This window comes from Lonchura striata, chromosome 1 (assembly GCF_050655825.1).
Source record: "Lonchura striata isolate lonStrDom1 chromosome 1, ASM5065582v1, whole genome shotgun sequence".
In the NCBI taxonomy this organism is placed as follows: domain Eukaryota; kingdom Metazoa; phylum Chordata; class Aves; order Passeriformes; family Estrildidae; genus Lonchura; species Lonchura striata.
Genome location: NC_140703.1, coordinates 99,695,908 through 99,715,056, shown reverse-complemented (window position 1 = coordinate 99,715,056; position 19,149 = coordinate 99,695,908). Strand labels below are relative to the sequence as shown.

Sequence of the window (19,149 nt, the reverse complement as noted above, 5' to 3'; positions counted from 1 at the left end):
CCCAGGGCTGCTGTGGCACCGGGCTCTCCTCTCCTGGCTGCTGAGTGCGGCACTGCTGCTCTCGGGTGACAGCAGCTGGGACACATCTGCACACCTGCTGCTGGGGCACATCTGCACACCTGCTGCTGGGGCACATCTGTACACCTGCTGCTGGGTCACATCTGTACACCTGCAGCTGGGACACACCTGCTGCTGGGGCACATCTGCACACCTGCTGCTGGGGCACACCTGCTGCTGGGACACATCTGCACACCTGCTGCTGGGGCACACCTGCTGCTGGGGCACATCTGCTGCTGGGGCACATCTGTACACCTGCTGCTAGGGCACATCTGCTGCTGGGGCACATCTGCACATCTGCTGCTGGGGCACATCTGCACACCTTCTGCTCCCTGGGGCTCGGCTCAGGGAGCCGCCCGCTCAGCACTGCTGGTGTGGAAGCGCCCGGCTGTAGCTGCCCTTAGTGCTGCAGTGCCCAGCAGGAGGATTCTGCTCTGCAGGCACGGAGGGTTTGAGAGTGAAGCATCAGAACTGACTGTTCTTTTTGCACACATATTTTTTTCCCTGTTGGTAACAGCATTGCCATCTACAGAGGTACATGAGTACTGTGTGGGGTCAGTGCTCCCCACAGAGCTGGGGTTTTGCTTTTCAAAAGAGACATTTGGCTCAGACATAGGAAATGGTGGAGGTTCAGGTGCTGCTGGTGGCTTTCTGACCTCTCTCACTCTTCCAGCTCACCAAGGGTCAGCCTACTCTTCATTGCTTATTGGGCTCTCTTTTATGCTTGTCACCACAAAAAGTATGCATTTATATCTCTTAAGTGTGTAAACATTGCCACAGAGTTTATTAGTCTATCTTCTGTTTTGCTGCTGATGGGATTTTAAGATGCTTTTACCAAGGACTATTATAATAAATTATAAATAGTTAAATAACTGTTTAGAAATGCTCTGACTCAAGCTTATTGTACACATGACAACTAATTAATTTTTTTTTTATAAATGGCAACTATTTTCCTCAACAATTTGAAACTCTGAATGATCGAAGGGTCTGCAAGAAATTAATCAGGGGGAAAGTATTAATACCAGCCCTGCTCAGGCTTTTTTTCCTCCCTTCTGTGTGGGAAACATGACGTTTTCTAACCCGATAGTGGGAATGTTTTCTTCTGCAGGCCTGAGTCACTTAGGAGGAATGCTAAGATTAATGCACAAGATTAATTTTCTCACTGCTGCCTTCTCCACTGCAAAAATGGAAGTTTCCTTTCCTTTGAACTTTCTTTCATTTCCAGCAAAATTTCAGGTACTCTGAACATTTTTTCCCCTACAATTTCAAACCCAGTTTTCTCCTGTAAAATCTTTCCTTGCCTTTTAGTGACCATGAGCACAGAAGTGATTAATCTTTGTTTGCTCTGCATTTCATGCAGTTCTGCAGAGCACAGAAAACCCTCTGTTCTCACAGAGCTGCGAACAGGAGTTTTTACTTTGTCAGGGTTCCCTAGATGTACAGTATCAGTTTAATCCAGTTTTTTTCCATTTTCAACAATATTAATTATACCTAATCTATAACAACAGATGTTCTGAAATGGTGTTTATATTTATTTTATATCCTCAAAGAGAGATTGCTTCTGCTGTCATCTTTCTTAATTAAGCATTAACAATTATTGAAAAAATTAGTCTTAAATGCTAAAATTAAAATAAGAGATAAAGGATCTCTTCCCAGGTGGCTCCAGAGTAAGCACTACTGTCTATAGATTGAATCTCATTGAAGGCCAGATTTTAATGCACATTAATTTCATTTTGACATGCATTGCATAAGTGTTCCCATTGAATTTGAACAAAAAGACCTAAAGTTCTATCTTAAATTAATAAACTGCCTGTTGAAGTAATTTTGGGAAAAGCAGTGGTACAAAAATGAGTTCATATTCCCATGGCCAATGCACCTTTATTTATATAATTTTAAGGTTTAACACACGTAGTTGAAAGCCGTCATAAATGAAAGGCGTGCAATTGGCCTTTTCTCAGTTGTTTGTAAATAACAACATGTTCTGTGTATCCCTGAAGGAGCAGGAGCAAAGCTCCAGGTATCTTTCTTTGCACTTTGGGCATTAGTTCCAGCACTAACTGTGACAGCTTTGTCCTGCACAAAGCCCTGCAGTTCCTTTCCAGACTGCAGAAGTGCCTGAATCTGCTCCCTGCCCTCCTGTGGCCCAGTGCTGCTGCCCACAGAGGAGGGATAGAAGGTGACCTGGAGGTGATAATACTGGCTTTGGACCCAACACTATCTTCATGTCTCTTATTAGATTAAAAGGAAGTCAGTCTGGAGAACAGTTAGGAAGAAATGGAGATGCTTCAGGTATGAGTATATGAGTAACTTGGTGTGGCCACGTGCAGGTACCACTGCTGTGTGTCATGTGTGCCTGCTGATGCTCATCAGCTGTGTTCTCTGTGATGCTCATAAGGTTGAACAAGTATTATTCCAATTAAGACTACAAAAAAAATTTAAACATAATTTCCATTTTCCATAGGTTGATTTCTCAGAGAGGTTTATTGTCACAAAGATGTATAAAATCCTATTCCACTAATGTAGCTGAAATTTCTGCCTTGTTCTTCATTTAGGATAGACCTTTACTTGGGGTTTCTTGTAGTGTTAAGGGGCAGAGATCATCTTGTAGCAAATGCCCTGTTCTTGTCATTGAAGACATTTGGTTCTCCACTGTGATGAGATCACAGAAGTGAAAAAAAAAGGTAACATTAAAACTCTTGAAATTCTGTCTTCTCATTCAGTCAATTATAAGACATAATTAGTAATTGAAAAGGTAATTAAAATTTGACAGGCTGCCAAAATTTGTATATCACGTTATTTTTTTAATAGTGTCATATTTTTTGAAATTATTTGTGACTCTTTTGGCCTTGTTTTTTCTTACTTTCCTGCATCTGACTGGATTTCAACTCAAATGAAATTCGTTTCAATTCTCCTCATTTTCTGAAGTCCTGAATTTTTCTTTACCTGCTGCTAACATTCTATTTCATTCTGTGTTCCCCTTGTTTACATTTGTTGTTTTCTTCCATAGGTGTCTGACACTGTTGATTTCCTGCTCAGTCTCATATTGGCTACTCATTAACTTCCCATGAATTGTTTCCTTTGGGTATTGAATGCTTGCTTCCACAATTTTTCCACGATCCTTCTTTTGTTCTTTTCTTGTTATATCACCATCAAGACTGGTCATTATTCCTGTTTACCAGCATAATTTTTTGGGACTTTTATATCATTAGGTAGAAACGAAAGCAAATGTACATTTGGGTGTATTTAACAGGGTAGAAATTAATTGGAAGTGTAGAAGAGAAAACCATCCCCTTGCCCCAGAGTCTTAAATTTCATGAGAGTTTTCTATTTAGATTGCCTTGCAATTTCTGATTTTCCATATTCAGATCAGCCCCCTTCTGTTTTCTCCGTATCAATGGAGAACATAGTTTAGAACTTTTTCTCTGATCAGTGAAAAATTCAGATAACAGGGATGAAAACTGACATTTAGTCTAAATAGGAGGAAAATTCATCTCAGCAAGACTTACTGAAAATATCTGAAGCATCACACAGCTTAATAACAACCCAACATGTCAGGTTAAACTGGAGAAGGAAACAGATTGAATCACAAACTGCAGAAGACTTTCTGAGCATCTTGCTGAGGCCTTTTCCAAAGACATTTGTTTTATTTATGGTGTATGTTACTTCAGTATGTTTCTAAACAGACAAGAAAGAGGAGTCTCGGAGTCTTAAGAGCAGAGAAATGTACTTGAATTTAGTTCTCTTCACACTGTGTTCCAGGCTGTCTGGGAGCCTTTGCTGTAAAGCATCTGGAGAGCAGAGGGGATTAAGCGCTGGACCTTGGGCCATGCACTCACGCTGGGGCAGCTGGGGCTGGGCTGCACTTCTGCCCTGCCTCCACAAATGCATTCCTGCTGACCTTAAACAATTTCCTTGGGGCTCCATGAAAATAGGGAGGGAAGTGCCAAACTGCAGAGTTGTAACAGGCTTTTGAAATGCCTGGCTTTTTCTGGAGGGGAACCTGCAGCCTCGAGTGCTTGCCTAAGCTCCCTGTGCAATGGGAAGGACGAGGCAGGTGCTGCATCACAGACCTGCCAGACAGGGCTGCACAGGGCCCAGGAAACGTGGGCTCACTGATCTCCAGGGTGGCCTGCAGGGAGGTTTAAGGGCAGTTTCTTGGAAAAGCTACAAGCCACTAGATTAGAGAATAACCTAAAGTCAGGAATCTCTGTTTCTGTTTGCTTTGGTTCATTATGGTTTGTTTTTTTTTTTTTTTTTTTTTTTTTCCCACTGCTGATCACATCTGACTTTTGGGTTTGATTTGAGGGTTTGTTTCTTTTTCTTCATTCACCCTTTTCTTAGTTTACTTATGTTCTTTTTTTTTTTTTAATCCCAGAAATATATTCCCATATCTGTGTAGTGTTCGGGCCATTAAGGTTTTTTTTTTTCCCAGAATAGCCTATTTCCATGTTTTTGAATGAAAAATGGTCATCTCTTTGTCCTGTAAGCATGTGGCCTTTCACATGTACCTCTGAGAGACCACCTCCTGTATTTTCTGCCTTTTCAGTCACTTCTGTGTGGACCTCAGTGTGGTGTGGTGGGGCTGAGGTATGGAGACCAGACTGACATTTTACTGATTGTGCCAGAAGGGCTGTGGAGACCTGGGAAGTTTCCCTGGTCTAAATTTAAACACCTGTGTACAGTCTTAGGCATGTGGCACCAACATTTTGTTTTGGTTTTCTCACATGTAAATCTGAGTGGTTATGGAGAGCTGGGTACTTCAAGGAGTATGGCTTGGTCCCCTCTGCAACAAGATATAAAATAAGTTGTATATGTTATAAACATAGATTCCAAGCTGATCATGGTTGATTTGTTCTTACGAGTCTCAGCTCTCAAATGCTGTGAGTTATTATTCCCACTTATTTCTAACACTGCACAAAAGAGAGTAGAGGTGTTCATTTTCAAAGTAAAATTAAACAGTCATTTTTTGATGTTCTCATAATCTACCAAGAAACAAAGACTTGTCTTCTGATTTTTTTTTCCTTCATAGGATCTTATGTAACAACTTATGTGATAGTCCTTAGATGGAACTTTTCTACATTATTAATATGACATTTCAAGATCTTGCATGCTTTTGCACATCAGACTACAATAGCATGGCCTTGGGACCATAAGTAGCAATTTGGATTGCTTTATCACTAGTCTTTCTTTTTACTTACTACATAAAATCTTTACCCAGAGGATGTGGAGTTATTCTTAAGGGACATTTGCATCTTAGGATGTCTCTAACTATTTCTACAGAGTGCATTTCTTTCAAACATGTCAAAACACTGTGGAAAAGCCTAGTCACCAAAAAATGCAATGTTTGTCTTTCTTGCTTTACAAAGTAGTGACTGAATCTGTAAAATAAAACCTTCAGGAACCTCATGAGAAGTTTGTGAACCTTAACCTGGCTCTGTTTTCAAAAAGGCTTTCCTTGTGTTCAGCTTTTTTGCCAGTTAAGACATTAGAAAAACTTCCCACAAACAAGGTGTAAAAGCAGAACAAATGAGTGAGGTCCTGCTCCAGCTAACATTTACTAAAAGATTGATGTGAGCTTCCTTTGGGGCAAAGTTGTCTTTGTGTGTATTCATAACAGAGAGAGAGAGAGAGAGAGATAGTATTGGGTCTGTATTGGAGCTCTGTACCTATTCCACCCTGCCAGGTCCCATTTAGCTCTCCTCTCTTTCTCACTGGCTAACTTAGTTTACTGACATTGCTAGGGACCCCTTTAAATGTGGCATCATAGACAGTTTGTGATTCTAGTTCTTAGACTTTTGTTTCCTTGAATGATGCACAAGCAGACCCAAGTGTCTCGGAAGTGGAGGAGTGTTTTGGGGTACCTCAAATTTCGGATGACAAAGTCAAGTTTGATTTTTTTAAAGGATGAGGGCACAGCATCAATCTGCCTGAAAAAGCTTCTCAAAAGTTCATGGTCATGATCTAGGTCTGAAGCAGCATATTTATGCAAAAAGCCATACTCCTATGTCACAGAGAGTGAGATATCACTGTGCTCATCCTGGGGGTCTTGCTACCTGTCAGGGTTTGGGAGAGGGAATGCCAGAAGCAAGACGTTATCTGTCCAAAGCAGCAAGGTCTTCTGTTGGTGAGAAACTAGAACAGGCTGAAGCTCTGAAGTCATGCAAGCATTTTCTCTAGGGAAATATAAATACCTGAAGTGTATCAGACCCAATTTTAAACCAGGACTCTTTTAAATGCATCTGCTCAGAAGAAAATCTGACAATTTTGTTCTTAAGTTTGCAAATCATAGGCAGGATTTACGTACGTATTGTTATTATTTACAGTGGTAGTTATAATGTTTGAGTTAAATATCCTCTAGCAATCAGTGAGGAGCTAAATTTATATTCTTGCCTGGTTTTGTGTGTCACACACTGCTATCTGTTAAAGCTATTTGTCAGGTGAGTGTTGATCTGAATGGAACAAGTCTCTTGCTCAGAGCAGCCCTGTTCATGCTAAAGTTGTGCCTTAGCTTCCGGAGCTGCAGTGTAATTGAATGCCAATAGACACTGTTAACTTGGCAGTAGCTCAAGCACTGTATTGCAGTGAGGCTTGTTTTCTTTTATGGCAAGGTAATGTTAGAGCAGCACTTGATTTATCCTGAATTTACAGGACTGTGACAGACTGCAATCTAGTTCTAGGTTTTTTTTCCCTGAAAAAGAGGATGTAGTTTACTTTTTGTAATCATACAAAATGATGGCTAATAGAATATTGTTTATATATTATATATTATATATAATTCTGGGGATAGTGCTGTGAGAGCTGGAATAGTTAGTATTATATAGAGTTGAGAATACTAGAAAGGCAAAAAAGCCTGAGTCCAGTTTATGAAGAATGTAGAGCAGTATGGCAGACCTGTGAATGGGAAAATTCCCTGCTTTGTAGATTCAAGTAGCATGTATATATGTCCAAAGATGGCTTTGTTAAAATAAGAAAATAAAACCTCTCATTCTCAAATTTCCTTTTGGAGGCAGTAGTACTTTTACTTACTATTTTTCTCTTTTTCTTCAAGCCTACTCATTCCCAATATTCAGCTGTAGTCCTGAATTGAAACAGTACACTCTGGATTTTTTTACTTGGATTTTGTGTTGGTGAATAAAAATTCAGAGTACTCCCCATGAGAAGCAAACAGAAGATTAAATGTCTTGACTTGCAGTCTAATTTGGTTATTTAAGATTCTGATCATCATCTGCTTGGTTAAGCTATAAGGATATTCATTTTAATGCACAGGCCAGGTGGTAAGTCACGTGAATATGAATGCATTACATGTGAAAACCTTTACACTGGTGCTTATTCATTTCAAGACACAGGAAGTTCCATGCTACTCAGCTGCTTGTTCTTCAAAAAGATTCAGCAACGCTTCTCTGTAGAAGTTCAGTGCTAGAAACAATAAATTTATATTCATCAGCTTCATTGTGCAAAACTGTACAGATACAGCAGTTAAAGAATATGGTAGTACTGAGAAATTTGCTTCTCATTTGCTTAACTGAGGCTGGGATTCAGACTTCATGTTCCGAGTGCCTTTCAATCTGGTGTATATATGATTAATGTTGGTGAGTCACTTCTGATGGGAATTTTCGCTTTTTCTCACACTGCAAGATAGGGAGACTTTCTGCTCCTCCTACCACCAGTTCAGAAGCACTGTAGAAGACAGAAACGAAGAGATAATTTTTCATGTTTTCACAATTGCACTCTGTTAAAGGAACTGAGGAGATAACCAATCCCTTTGGCATTTGCTGCACAGGTGTCTGCAAACCAACTAGGACAGCTGGGATTGGGATAAAGGTGTAAGTAGATTGTTATGCACTTGAGAAATATTCTTACTGCTTATTTAAATTCAGAATTTAGGTGGGAAGATTAGTCTAGAAAAAATGGGAAGGAGTATTTGGGAAGGAAATTATTCTCTATGTGCTGGAAAGCAAATCATTACCTGAATCCTTTTGGGGTTCTTGGTGAGAATCTTCTTATTCCTGTCAGAAGTAAATAAATTCTCCTGGGGGGAGTCTAATGCTTCATTAACATAGCTTATCTCAAAAGCTTGATGTAGGTGACTGTAGAATAATGTAGGCATGTCTACAAAAGTTTCCCTGTGATTTTAGAAAATGCTTTTCTTCTGTTTCTGTATATGTGCCTGTGCATAAAGAATGCAATACATAGGTTGATTGTTTGATTCAATTACCACAGAATTCATCAAATAGGACAGAATGACTTCCATGTTGGGGAATTTTAAAGGGCTCCACCTGTATCTAGAGACCAAATATTTGGAAATGCCTAGGTACATAAATGCACTGGAAGTCCCCAGTAGTATTTTACAGGGTTTAAACCAATTTAATAGCTGCTGATTGGAACAGGGCTTAGGGCACTGACTCACTTCTGGTTTAGACAGCCCTGCAAGACCTTTTTGTGTAATTTTAGTCCTCAGAGTGATGTCAGAATATGGTCTAATGCTTCAATGAGTATGCTTCAGCTAAAATTTTAAGTCCACTTTACCTCACCTCTTACACTGAGGACAGACCTTTTGAGCTTGTGTCTTGTGGATTTTGTGTCCAAATTGTGTTTTGTGGAGTTGCAGCTCTACCGTAGGACAGGGCAAGATCACTTGAGGCAAACCACTGGCACTGTAGACAATTGTATCAGATAATTCTTGTTGTTATGGTTGTGATGTTCACTACAAATAACATTACCGACTATTTGGTGACCTGTAGGAATTTATTCTTCTATCTCCTGTCTATCTTTTGGACTTTGGTATTTCAAAACTGACTCAGCAGAAAGCATATGGCTACAGTGAGTATCAATGCCAATTGTTGTGACATTAGTAACAGTGGTGTTAGCTTGGATTCAAATTATTGTTGGATAAATAAGTTTAATTAATTCTGTTATGGATTCTATGTTCTGCAGTAATATTCCATCTGTATTGCTAGCAGGTTGGAAAAGAAATTAACCCGTGGGGAGAAGAAATTTTGTCTAATATATGCACTAACAGCACTTTAGAAAGCGACTTCCATTAAAAAAAAGAAAGTAATTAATTGTATCAGAGATTGTTACTTTCCTTTCTTTCCCCTCTGTTCCTCACAGCTTTTGGAACTCTGTTTGCTTTCCAGAGGTATAATGACGTGCTCTGAGTGACTAAAAAGGCTTATTTCTGCCCTAGGCTTAGGGCATAAAGGAGGAATGCTTTGGTAGTGTAATGCTGATCTGAACACTAGGGGAGAAAACCGAGCTTTATAAAGGTAGAAAATGAAAAGATTTTTTAATATCTTCATTATTTCTAAGCAATTTTTTTTCAGTATTTTCTGCAGTATTTTTTTCTTTTCTGAAGAATTCTGTAGCTTCCATGCAAGTTTCTTTGCCCTGTTGGTTTTCATGACTCGTTATTCATTAAAAATCTATTACTACCAAAAGAAGATGCTCTGGTCAAGCTCTTGGCTGCTATAAAATGCACACTAAATACTCAGTGTGAATTCTGGTGGGCATTCGCACTTACCCAACAAGTAAGGTTACTCTTGGGAAGCCTGCAGAGAATTGCTCAATAATCTGTAAGACTGCAGTCTCCAAATTCAGACAGTGTGTACAGCATGGCTCTTCGAAAAGACTTTTTAAAAAGTAAGGCTGGAGAAGACATTGGGAGTGGGAAAAAAAGAGCAGAACTGTGCATGTGTGGGTGAGGAGGATAGTGTTTCTCCTGTATTCTGACCTTATTTTTTCCCTTCTCTGTATGGTCTGTTCCCCCTTTCCTGCATCTCTTTCATGCAAGGTTTCAGGGGACCCTCTGCTGTACTCTGGAACAGTTTGTGGTTCAGGAGGAGACAAGTCCAACAGCCTTACCTGGAATCAGCCAGCATAGGGCCACCTCTGCTCCAGGTCTGCACCGTGGGCTGCCAGCCTTCAATTCACAAGTCTTGCCATGAGCCTGATGATGGTGGTCCAGCTGGCTGCTCCCTGGTGGCATTGTAAGCTCGAGTTCCCCACAGTACCTGGAAAAATTCACTTCTGTGGTCATACACTGTGACTGTAACACCTACTGACTACTGTGACAGGAACTTTCTGAATACCCTGTGTAGAGCATGTTTTTATTATTCTGAAGAGGGTTCAGAAAAATTACTTGGTACATTGCCATCACTGAATTCTCCTTTCTCCAGGCAGTTTGAACCTGTGTACAGACCCTTTTTTTTTATATGTACCTTTTCAAGTCTGCATATCATCTGAATTTACAAAGAAAATACATATTTCTGCCTTTTTTTTTAATCGCCTTACAATATCCTAGATATTATACAAGGAACACTAAGAAAGAAATTATAAAAGGAAGATGGAATAGCACATCTGGTTTTGTAGTCCCTCTCAAAGCTTAGAGCCAGGTCTGTTTTCATCCTGGTTGTTATTTCCTGGATTATGGATTATCATCATAAAAAATGGATTATGATACACAGTAAATGGTCAGTGTGCAACAGTTAAAAATAACTAAGTGATGCCATCTGCTGTCTTAAAATCTTATTTAGCATTACATCTGACTGAATTGTTATCCTAAGAAGTGGAAACTGCCTACACTGAATATAATGTCAGACATGTTACCTTGATGTGTGTTAAAGTTAGGCAATATAAATATTGATTGTCATTAAATATAGTAGACTATAGAATGTCAGAAGAAAATGTGATACTAGTGTCAATCCAAAACAATTCCTTGGTGAATTTACTTTGCAAATAATTTGAGGGTTTTTTTTCCTGACTGTTTTGGTTTTTTTATTTCTGAGACAAAGAAGTAGAATCTGGTGGAAAAGAGGGGAGATTGTTTCTTAAAATGTATTTGTTATGTGGTGAAATTCTTCACATTACTTCTGTATTTAGTGCAAGCTATCTACAGTGACTTTTGGATGCTTTATATACCACACTTTCAGATGCTTTTTTTTTAGGAAAGTGTTAACCTGATCATGGTCTTCAAAGAATTTGAAAACCACATTTCTTTAATACATGTTTCTCAAAGAGAAGTCATTGTCTCAGATCATAACATTTAACAGTTGAATATACATTCAGCTAAGCTAAATTTGAAGTGGACTGTGGACTATCATGCTCAGCACTGAAATGGTATCTCTTTCAGAGAGTATCAGATGGTTACTTATTTCATGTATGTGTGTTTGGTTGCTTGGGGGTTTGACAGCAAGAGTTAAGGATGTATTTTGTTCACATGGAATTATGCCAGACTGCAGTTCACAGGTGAAACACTGGCACATGGCAGAGTGATCTGAAATGCAGTCAGCAGTGCTTAGCAGGTATAAAGGGTTGCAAACCAGAGAGATCGGATTTAACTCTTTCTGCTTTTCTTCTTTGTTGCTTTTTGTAATGGTCTGTAAAGCACTGACATAATCTCAGTTTCCTGTACATTTTTTTCACCATAGTGAAAACCATCTGAGTTCTAGGAAGGTAACTATCACTATTGTATTGTTAACTTCATATCCTGAATGGATATGCCTTGTTTAGTGAAGTGTGGGTAAAGATATGTTTGTTCATAAACTTGTGTGTAACCACAATCTGATAATGAAATGTGTAATTTCTTGTGGATGTTGGGGCTTTTTTTATTTGCTATCAGTACTGCAGTGATGTGTGTTTCTGCTTGTATTTTTAAAAGATACATAGAGTTTTACGTAGTTTAATTTTAATAGCAAAACTTATTCAATATATAAATATTAATTTCCAGATGTAGTACACTAGAACTGCTGCCCTATTAGAGCATTATAAATAATTTGGTTTCTCTCTCTGCTGTGGGAGCATATCTGTAAAATTCACAAATTACCAAACCAACAGCAAATTAATTCTACAGTTAATCCCTCAAAGTGTTTTGCTTTCCAGCTGCCTTTTTATTAAGGAGACCTGCAAATCATGCTTTGACAGAGAGAAAGCTGTGCATGTATTTACGGCATTCTTGTAGAATGCCATACCTCTTTTAAACTTCTGTAAAATTCCTTTGCAAAAAAACTGTTCAATCTGGAGCATTAAGAAATCATGAGATTGTTTGAAAAATACAGAGATATGTTTTAAAAAATCTGTATTCAGTGACCCTTCTGATTTTTGTTTCGCAAACATTCACATATCTGAACTGTCTGCACAGCTCTGAGGGCTCAAACCTTGCTTTAAGAGGCAGCATAAAATGTGAAATTCAGATTTTTATGTAATCGTGGTTTAAAACCACAGAAACTTCACTGCACTTCACAGAGTTTACTGTAAATTTCCAAGTGTCCATCAGTCAAAAGCTGTGACAGCATAGAATTATGATACATTTACTTACATGCAAGTCTGCTGCTGTTAATGTAGTCCTAAGTGGGCATAAACTGTAAACTGTGTGTTAGGCTTTTTTTTGGGATAGTTTCCAAATGAGTGGGAAGGGAAATAGTGCTTAGTTTAGATAATATAATCTATGAGTTCCTATTGTATTTCCAGGGCAAATGCTGCACTCATAATTAGAGCATCAGTAACAATGTAAGGAAATGTTATGGTCTTGGCTGTAGAAAAAGCTACCTGAAGGCAATAGGAGATTTAAAGGCCTTGTGGAAAAAAAGCAGGAGGAGATTTTATTCCTCATGAAAACTCAGAAAGCTCCTGAGATGATATTTTAAAGAAGTTGCAAAAATGTACTCATTTTCTAATTAGCTCATCTTTCTTGAGGAATGATGACTGGTTGTTAGCAAAGTCTTTTTCTGGAAGTGTCTAGGCTTTTGGGTAACACATGTCTTCCACCATACCAGTCTGGCTGTATGGAAAACTGAACTGCTCTCTATCTACAGGATAATGCAGCATCAGAGTGCCCAGAGTGCTTCTGATTCTGTAAGCTGATGTGGGCAGGAGAGTATGGATTAAAGGTGTGGAAGATGGGAAGGAATGACCAAGATGTAAAGAAGATGGTAGAAACATAGAATTGAAGGAAAACCAGGCTGTCAAAATTGTCTTTTCTTCAGTCTGCTCCCCAAGATTTTATGCTATGTGAATTTTTCACTGTAGCAAAGTGTTTCATAAGTTTAAAATGTAAACACAGAGGATTTCTTTCTCTTATTCTCTGGTGTAATTTTTACTTTTATAACTCATGTTCTTTTCCAGCTGAGTGCTATTTCCAGGGAAGCCAATTCATGCATTTTAGAAGTGAGCAGTGCTTTGGGAACTCTCCAAACTGACCGAAAAAATACAAAACCCTTAGTGAAGTACCAACATGAAGACCTAGAAATGCAAGGAGCCATGCACATGATCACTATTTACCTTCATTCCAGCCATTCCTGCTTAGAGGAACAGAAACACTTCAATAACTTGTGTTTGTTGTTGTTTTGATGTTGAATTATCAGAGATATCTGATTCTGAGTGTAAACTTCATATTATGAGAGGCCTCTCTTAGGCTTTGGAGTGCTCTCTGTCATGGGAGGGGGCTTGCTGTGAGTGAACCTCAGGTCTGCCTGAAAGACATCACCATGTCTGGCTTGCTGCAGTCTGACACACCTGTTGGGAGTGGAGGAACTCATCTCAGAATTTTCATCTCTGAAACAGAAAAGGTCATTTGTTACAGACTGTGAACTAGGTGCCAAAATGCAATTTCTCTGGTAACTAGGAGCAAAAGCGTAGTAATCGTGTTGGGGGGGTGCTTGTGTGAAGTGCTTGGCTGAATAAATAACTGATCAGGATCATGATGCAGAGGGCTGGGTTGATTTTTTTGTTGTTGTTGTTTCCCTGTTAGTCTGATATGATACCATATATACAATTCTTTTTCTGCAGCCTAAGATTTGAATGATGAATAGCAGCTTATTAAGCAAGTTTGGTGCTTGTAGGGTAGGTTGGAAGTCTGGTGTAGGATTATTTTGATTTGGAAAGGTTTGCTTTAGTTCCTTCAGCATTACCCTATTTTGTCACCTCAGGTTATTTTGATAGCCTGCTGTTTGAAAATTGGGTTGTATTGAGTCTCCCTATATGATGTAGGAATTCAAATAAATATGGTGGTGTGACACCTTAGATCAAAGTTAGGATTCAGTCTATACTTAAGAAAATTTGCAGTTAAAAATACAGTTATATTCATAATGACTTCAGAAAATAATTACTTCCACTCACTAGGGCAAGCAAGTATGAACTTTTTGTGCTTGTTAGAGCAAAACTCAGGCAGCTGTCATTTTTAAATAAAGTTAGATAGTCTGCTGAGGAACAAGAATTCTTTTTCCAGGTAAATAATTTTATATTGTTTCATTTTCCTTTACTTCTTGCTTGAAGAATTATATCATAGAGTAAAACACTAGCATCTTTGTATTAAAAACATATATCTAGTCATTCTTATTTACTCTTACTCTATTAAAATGGATGTTGTAGAAAAAGTAAGATTTTCTGAATGTGCTGGTTTTCTTACCTGCTAAGCAATGTTGCAAAATGCATCATCAGTTCAGCAGTGTCAGCATGGTTGCTTCTAAGGGGCGGGAGGAATCACCTTTGGCTGCAGCATTTAATTTGAACCATTAGCAGTGGCTCTTTAGAGAGTGTAAATAAAAGAAACTGGATACTTATAAAGCTTCAGAAAATGTCAGTTGAAGTGTATGCATTGTAAGGTATTTCATAGTGTGGTTAGGCAGCTTCTGTCATTTGTTAAATTGTCAAGCCTTTAATTGTACTTTGTATCATCAGATCTGGACTCCATCTGGCATTAATGTTTCCCATTTGTAATATTTTTTTGTTTAGGGGCTTGCATGCATTCCATGGGAAATTAAGGCTAGAGATTGACAATGATTTTGGTGGTGCTCCTTGGGAAACAAATTAGAGTGCATGAATACTGTGGAGTTAAGGAAGAGGGGGCAGGGGAAAAGTAGGCACAACACAAAACCTGTTAAATTTAGGCTCACTTTCTCTTTTTCTAGTTGCACTGGTGTTTTCAAGCCCAATCTCTATTGTCTTCTGTATAGTGTATTTTGACTATTTAGCTAAGGGACAAATTTAGAACATGCTGGAAGACAGGGAAAGGAGCAGTTAAAGAGCATGCTGGCTATGGCAGAAGTATTGAGCAGAGCCAGGTCAGCAGCTTGGTAACTCCATCAGTTTTCACCTGCAGAACTGTGTTCCTATTGACAGTATCAAAACTTTGTAAGAAGAAGATAAAAAAACAATTAAACTTCAGTCTGTCCACAGTACTTAGTTTCTAATAGCAGATTTATAGCAGCTAGTAAGAGCAGGGTGGAGTTAGTGTTTACAGACTTGAAGTTTGGTGGTGCTAAACTCAGTAATTTATAATTCAGTACTGTCAATTAAAATGGGTTAATCTGTGATATGATCTGATGGTTGCAGCATTACTTTATTACTTTGATACAGTGTGTGTATGCAGCATTAGCACTCTGCTTAGAAATTAGAGTCTCTAACATCCCAGATCATTGCGTGATAAACCTTCCTGCAGCAGCTCTTGCTGTCCCTGGGCTCTCTAGTTTCAGTCACTTCAAGTTTGTGAAGGCTCACTTGCAGAGTGGAGTTTTACAAATTCTTACTCACGCAGGATCTTGAGGGAAATGTAGAGTCCCCAGATGTGGGAACAGAACCTGCAAGAATCTATAAACTTGGCCACAGAGAGAAAATGACCACATCCACTAAAACATGAGATAATATCTCCCACACACTGAAAGAAAACAAAAAACAACATGCAGAATCTGACTGTGAGAAAGGATTATCTAATGAGTTTAAAACAGCACTGTATATGTTTCTATTTTAAGATTATTTAACATAAATTGATGTTATCTAACTCCACATGTCTCCAGTGAGGGAATGTCTTCCTGAGTGCACAGGACATGCACATTGGCTTGAAAGAATAAACAACTCTTCTTTGCTATTTTTTTGGAAACGCAAAGACAGGAAAGAGGGAATGTGATTTCCCTTGCTGCCTTTAACTCCTTCCCCAGGCCAAGCATGTGTCATAAGCTAGCAAGAAAGCAAAAAATCGTTTTATTAGAACAAATAGGGAAAGGATCAGCTAAAGCTCTGAAGACATCTCAGCTTTTGAAACCTCTTGCCACTTTGCATCAGCAGTACTCCTAATGTTCAGGATTTTGCACAGTGTAAAGGTCTGGAAACCTGCTGATGGTTCTTCTCAGTTAAGTCTTGGGATGAAGTGGCCTTCTCTGGGAGCTGAATGGGTGTGAATATCTGTGCTGAAATCCAGAAGGTTGAGGGTGGATGGTAAACAGTCAAAACAACACTCTGGTTTTAGCAAGCATCATGGTTCCTACTTTTTCAGTTTTCTGTGTACCTGGCAAGGGCATAGAGGCTATTTTTGAACTGTCTAGACTATTCTTCTAAAAGGGATCTCTTCTTTTTCCTCTTCTGGTTATTGGTCATCAGGAAGAAGGGAGTGAGCACATCTATTTGTGAATTTGCCCACACACTGAGCCCACATAAACATTTTACAAAGCATATTTATAGAACTGTTGTTAGAGCTTGTGTCCTCAAGAGCTATGCATTTATAAAACTGACTTGCATGTAGTTTAATCAGTGGAGAAAGATCACTACTAACGTAGATTTTTGCGTGGCATTTTCTATTTAATGTAAAATCTGCTCCCTCCCCCTACTCACCCAGTTTAGCTTTAAAAAGTTTATACATGGACACAAAGACAAAATGTGAATGTGCAGTATGCCCAGTAATTTAAAGTTTAAGTTTCTGGTAATAAATTATTTGAATTATTGATTATTCCAAAGATGGAATATATTTCTCCATACTTGAAAAGTCTTGACAGTCAGGTGAAGTCTCCACTGACTAATAAAAAGGAAACATCACTCCTATTTTTAGAAAGGGGAGAAAAGAAGACCTAGGGAACTATAGACTGGTGAGTATCCTTTTACTGGGAAGAGGATGGAGCAGATCCTCATGGAAGCATTGTTAAGAGACTTACAAGACAAGGAGATGATCTGAGACAGCCAGCAGGGGTTCATTAAGGGCAAGTCTTGTCCCACCAGCCTGGTGGCCTTCTGTGATGAAGTCGCTGCAGTGGTCAACAGGGGAAAACTGACCAATGTCATCTACTTAGATTTCCATAAGGGCTTTGATGTGGTCCCACACAACATCCTCATCTCCAGTTTGGAGATATGGATTTGAAGGGTGGATTAATACTCAATAAGAAATTGGCTGGATTGACACAGATTGAGAGTTGTGATCAGTGGCTCTAGGTCCAAGTAGGTGTCGGTGACAAATGGTGTCCCTCAGGACGCTCATGGGACTGGCACCCTTTAATATCTTCATGAGTGACATGGGCAGCAGGATCAGTGCACCCTCAGCAAGTTTGCAGATGACACCACAGCAGGACAGGATGCCATCCAGGGGGCCCTGGACAAACTTGAGGAGTGGGCCCATGAGCACCTCCTGAGGTTCAACAAATCCAAGTGCAAGGTGCTGCACCTGAGTCAGGGTGATCCCAGACATGAGCACAGAAGACGAGGGAGGAGAAGTCACTGAGGGCAGCCCTGCAGAGAAGGACCTGGGGGTTCCTGTGGATGAAAAGCTGGACATGAGCCCACAGTGTGCGCTTGCAGCCCAGGAGGTGAGTGGTACTCTGGGCTGCATCAAAACAAGAGTGGCCAGTGGGTCAAGGGAGATGATTCACCCCCTCTGCTCTGCCCTTGTGACTCCCCACCTGGAGTGCTGCATGCAGGTCTGGAGTCCTCAGCATAATAAAGACATGGATGAGTTAGGGCAGGTCCAGAGGAGGCCATAAAGATTATCAGAGGGCTGGGGCACCTCTCCTGGGAAGACAGGCTGAGAAAGCTGGGGTTGTTCAGCTTAGAGATGAGAAGATTCTGATGAGACCTTATTGTGGCTTTCCAGTACCTGTTACTGCTTCTCTTTCTTTTGATTATGTTTTTCCCCCAGTGTTAATTTTTTTTATCCCCCTTCTCTCCATAGAAAAGAATTCAGGAGGATTCTATGTTTCTTATGTGAGTGTATGTATGTGTTCATATATCCATTGCTGTGAAAGATTGGTTGTGAAATGCAACAGCTTCTCACAAATATCACCTTGTTGTAATCTGAGACCATAATAGCTTTTTATTAAATGGGGTTGCTTCATTGAAGCTGACTGGTGTTGGAAGTTGCTGTGGGTTGCTGCTTCCTGGGTACTTAGAAACCACTTGGTGTTGATTTTGTGCTAGCATGGAAAAATTAAACTAAAATGACAGTAATTGTCCAGTTTTGAACAGAGCAGGCAGGAACTGGTAGATAATGTTGGCTGAGGACATGATAAGTAAAACTCTTCTCTTCTTCCTGCCCCCGCCCCAGCTTTGCCTCACTCAGCTTGGCCAACTGTGCAGCCCCACACTTCCTTTGCACGCCTGTCTGCACAGCTGTGTCCAGCTGCTGGGGCTGTTCTTGTTCCTGCTCTGGGGGGTGTTTACAGAGACACCAGGCTCTGCTCCACTGCCTCTGCTGGTATCTCTGGCTGACAGAACTTGTGGTGGTTAGACAGGAAATGGAGCTTAAATAAGATGCTGGGCTAGTGTGACTCTGAGCAAGCCTGCTTCATGGCTTCCAAGATTGGTGTGTTTTGCCTAGAAACTCATGGTATGTCTTCATCCACATGCAAAAAATGCTCTAAAATTTTATTTCTTGTAGCAGAGCCTTTTTATATTACTTATTATTGTTAAGAATTTGGACAACCCACTTGTATTAACCTAATATGTGACAGTAATTCAAATGGTAACTACAACTTTAACATCAATTGAAACTTGAAAGAGCAGGGCATGCCAAGAGTCCAGTAAGAAAAGTCCAGAAAAATATTGTCCCTTTAAACATTCACAGATGTATTTTATATATATGTACCATGTTAATAAAAGTATATGTATGCATACTTTAACAAAACTATGCTTTTTGTAAAAATCATGTGACATGTGAGTCAGTCTTTGGGGTGACAATTACAGCAACTGAAATAGCAGATGTGCTGAAGTATTAAAAATAGTATTATTTCTGGAGATAAGCTCCTGCTCATTTCACACAAACAGCTGTTTTTCTGATGCTCTGGTGCTTATCTGTGTGGACATAGGGCAAGACAGATCAATCAATATAGCTGCATCTGACTG

General features: G+C 39.5%; 1 protein-coding gene across 8 annotated transcripts in view; it reads left to right on the top strand.

Moving 5' to 3' along the window:
- ARHGAP6 (Rho GTPase activating protein 6) overlaps positions 1-19,149 on the top strand; it is a 308,982-nt gene that overhangs the window by 183,804 nt on the left and 106,029 nt on the right. For 4 of the 8 annotated variants that reach the window (XM_085584597.1, XM_085584582.1, XM_085584550.1 and 1 more), the window contains exon 1: positions 1-19,149. This exon is cut by the window's left edge and continues 31,203 nt beyond it. The exons of 3 other annotated variants lie outside the window; for them this stretch is intronic. The gene's annotated coding sequence lies outside the window, so the exon portion shown is untranslated. One more of the 8 variants, XM_085584606.1, reaches the window with a different exon arrangement.